At 42.0% G+C, this 4,257-nt stretch overlaps 1 pseudogene; it reads left to right on the top strand.

The window, feature by feature from the left end:
• Positions 1-3,578, top strand: part of LOC109463641 — a 5,660-nt pseudogene extending 2,082 nt beyond the window's left edge.
• The last annotated feature ends 679 nt before the right edge of the window (positions 3,579-4,257 follow it).

The raw sequence follows: 4,257 nt of genomic DNA, 5'->3' as shown, positions 1-4,257 counted from the left end.
CTCCGTTCACTTCGTTCCTTGCATGCTTGTGATCTGCTCCCTCATGCTAAATTTTTCTAGACTAGAAAAACCTGCAAATCATACTACCTCTCATCAGAGCTGGATTATGAAATTCTGTACTTAACCTTAACATTTTAAACATGTAATTTAACAGAGTTGTTACTATTTTCTCTGACACATCTGAGATGATCTGACTGTACAAAATCAACAACTACACACCTTTACATACCTAACCCTAAACAAAAGTACATATATACATCCTTGGTATTTCAACCTTGCAAGCACTGAATAGCAAGTCATGCAGTACACTATTCTAACCTAACTGAATGTTTTGTTACAGGAAAAGTTCCAAATCTACAAAAGTTTCAAAATCTGAAGGAGAAACGAATTCAGATGCCCTACTCAGCAAGATATCGGGCGACTTTCTAGAGTGTACAATCTGCCTGGAGCCCTATAAAGGTCCCAAAGTCCTGCCTTGTCTTCACACCTTCTGTGAAGACTGTTTGAGGAAGTTTGTTGCACAAGATAAAGTGAAGAACAAGTTTCAGTGTCCAACATGTCGGATTGAAACTGTACTCCCAGAAGGTGGCGTTGCCAGTTTCAAGAACAACTTCTTTGTCCAGAGCTTGGGTGACACAGTTCAGGCACACAGGAGTTTGGTTAGCAAGGAGGATGACAAAGTACAATGTAATGTTTGTGAAGAAGAAGTGGCTAGCCGAGGCTGTGTCCCCTGTGAAGAGTTCTTGTGCGATGAGTGTGCCTCTGCCCACCATCGTGCCAAACGTACACGTAGTCATGAAGTCATCAGCGCGGTAGAGCTGAGAGAGCAGCTGATTACCAAGACTGGATCGCTCAAGTCAAGGTCACTGCCAGTCTGCCTGAAACACGAGGACGAGAAGATGAAGTTCTACTGTGAGACTTGCAAGTGCCCCATCTGTCGAGACTGTACGGTACTGCAGCACAAGGATCACAAATATGGCTACCTGGCAGACACTGTTGGCAATGTCCGGGAAGAGATCAAAGATAAACTGGACGCCGCCGGGCAAAAAATGGCAGAATGTCAAGACAAGGCCAGTGCCGTAGCCAAGAAACAAGCTGAACTTGATACAAGGAGTAAGAAAGCCACAGATGATATTGATGCAGCTGCAGAGGAAGAGATTAAGTATTTGACTGGCCTTGTCAGAAGGAAGCAGTCCGAACTGAAAGAAAAGTTAGCCTCCATCACAGCATCTCGATCCAAACAGCTCTCTGCTACAGCAGACAGTGTTGAGAGTACCCTAGACTGTTTGTCAAGCGCAATGGACATCTCAAAGAAGGTGGTAGAACATGGCAGTGACTTTGACATCTTGAACGTGTACTCTGATGTCACTTCACGGCTGGAATCTCTGCTGGCAGGTCCTACTCCAGACATTCCTGATGACATCAGTAATGTCATGTTCGATCCCAAAACAGAAAGAAAAGCAGTCATCCTTGGGAACATTGTTGGAAAAGAAATGCAGGATGAAGAAGAGGAGTCACGAGCTGAAGCGACTTTTCGCTTCACGGTTGAGAACTTCAGCAAGCTCAATGTGCAGAAGCTCAGTCCAGCTATTTTCATTCGCAACCTGCCGTGGAAAATAAGTGTAAGGCCGTACTATTCCCAGGCCATCAGCCAGCTGCCACCCAACAAGAGGCTTGCTGTCTTCCTGCGTTGTGATGCCAATGCCAAAAGCTTGTGGTCCTGCCGTGCCTCAGCTGAGCTACAGTTGATTTCTCATAAAGAAAACCTGAGGACAGTTAAAGAGACAACTATTGAGCAGACTTTCTGTAACGAGAAGAGAACATGTTGGAGGTGGCTGTCATTGTCGTGGCACGAGGTGTGTGATCCACAGAAGGGATACATCAAGGATGACAGGATCATACTGGAGGCCTACGTGAAGGCAGACGCCCCTCTTGGGATGAAGGCACTCACCCCTGTCAACATTTCCAGCAAAGAAATACATGACAAGGACGTGAAGGAAGAAAACATGACGCAGGCCAAGGGAACAATCATCTTCACCGTGGAGAACCTCAGCAACGTCAAGGAAATGCAGTACAGTAATCCTGTCTCTATCCATAACCTGCCATGGATACTAACGGTTGAGTGTTGCGACAATCCTGACGCCCAGCCACCTAACAACAAGAGCCTAAGCGTCTACCTGCTGTGTGATGCTGACTCTAACAACTTGTGGTCCTGTCGTGCATCAGCCAAGATTCAGTTGATGCCACAGATGGAAGGTGTAAGTATATTCAAACGGAAGTTTCGGAAGCAGAAGGTCTTCTACAGCGAGGAAAACAGCAGGGGATACCAGAATTTCATGCCTTGGCATGAGGTGTGTGAATCCCGCGAAGGGATACATCAAGGATGACAAGATCATAGTCATACTGCAGGCCTACGTGAAGGCAGATGCTCCTTGTATCTTAGCATGAGACTCAAAACTCAAAGAAGTGGGCTTAGATTATGGACATATCAGTTAGATGGCAGATAAACAACAGCAGCCTGTGCAGAACATTCTGCACACACTTGAGTAAAAAGGTATTTCCAATGTACATAACCATTACTACTAGTGTACTAGTAAATGAACAGTTTTTTCCTTATGGCTGTGTTGTTGCTATGCAATTGTAAAAGACTGCCGCATGTACTTTACAGAAGTAACAGACAGACCAGCAAAGACATTGGGTGTAGAAATGGAAAAAAGTGTACCATAGGAGTTTGAAAGGACATTAATATGTGCAAGTAATTCTGATTGACAGAATGATCAGATGTATAAGAAAGCACACACTGTGAATCTGTACAATACAGAACTGATTACTTCATCAGCCCCCATGCAAGAACATAAGAAACTTTTGCCTTGCTAACTGGACAATTATGCACTTTTCAGCATAGCCTCTAGAAAATCTTAACTATCATAGTAAACACTTAGCCTTTATTCAGACTTGATACATTCCTTACTAATGGTGTGTTAAACAAATGTTGAACAATGTTCTACCTTGCAGGTTGTAGTATTATGTTATAAAAGGAGAAAGCAGACATGCTATTGTTGTATGTTGTAGGTTGCAGATTGCAAGTTGAAGTGCTGCAGTACCATAGTTCTAATGCTTTGTGTTCTGAGACAAAAATAGGTGATTTTGCTGTGAACAAGCATACTTTGTTACTCATATGTAACTATACAGCAAACACACTGATACTGATAGGTGCTTGTAAATGATTGTAGAGAACCTGTCATAGATTCATAAATCTAAGAATCTTTCTTCTAGATGTCTATTTCTGTGACATAGTTTCATTAGAAAATAACAATTATCAAGAAATATACATGTAACTTTCATTATGTCCAAAACTGTAGCTACTAAGCCTTAGCTTGTCCAAATGTTGCAAATATGCATATCTAAAAAGAAATGGGAGATTTAATGCCTGTTTGAAATATTAATGGTCTTTGTGAATTTCTTGTCTTAGTATGTTGAATTCCTTTGTCAACATTTCATTCTACGCACACACTGTTGGATTTTGTCAGCGGCAGATCTTTGTACAACTGTTGGTTTCTTAGCTTTTGAGACATTAAAGCACATGTGAGTATAACAGTCCTATAGCTTTCTTTCAAGTGTCTTTGTTATGATCCATGTTTTGGAGCTGTATAATGATATTATATTGATGATTTCACCGACCTCTAGCGGTCAAACAAATTTCTCCACTTAACGTATGTTTCTTTGACTTGAGGAATCACCAGAAATTGTATAAGGCCACACCAAGTAAATTTTATGGATGACGTCCTTTGGAGACCCTAAATCTAATGCGAGAGGGCGAAAAAAAAGCCCTGAAAAACAAGATGCCTAGATTAGAAATAAACTAAGAGACGACAAATGTTAGGACACAAATTGAATGAGGTGACACAGTGTAACAAGCAAGAAATCTTTTATTCATCATCAAAAAAGCAATGAATCAGGTGGAACAGCAGTTATCGTCCTGTCCTGTTTCTTTCATCACATTTTTGCAGGCCTGCAGAAACAAAGCATGTGCTCTTTACCCATTTGGCGTTACGGGTTTCACGTCAACCTAACGATTTGTGGCACTGTCGTGACTCTTTGGTCATAGTTACAGGAAGCGGAATTTCTTTTTTTTTCTAGGAACAGGCCAAAATCAATGCGCGCGTGGACGTCATCCATAAAATTTACTTGGTGTGGCCTAAACAGAAATGTTTGCTATTTTGTAGAGGTGCCAGTTATCTTCGGTGGCACCACAAA

The sequence above is a fragment of the Branchiostoma belcheri genome, unplaced genomic scaffold (assembly GCF_001625305.1).
Source record: "Branchiostoma belcheri isolate BF01 breed outbred unplaced genomic scaffold, Haploidv18h27 scaffold129, whole genome shotgun sequence".
Taxonomy (NCBI): Eukaryota; Metazoa; Chordata; class Leptocardii; order Amphioxiformes; family Branchiostomatidae; genus Branchiostoma; species Branchiostoma belcheri.
The sequence above is the reverse complement of the archived record's forward strand: the minus strand, read 5'-3'. Positions and strand labels throughout refer to the sequence as shown.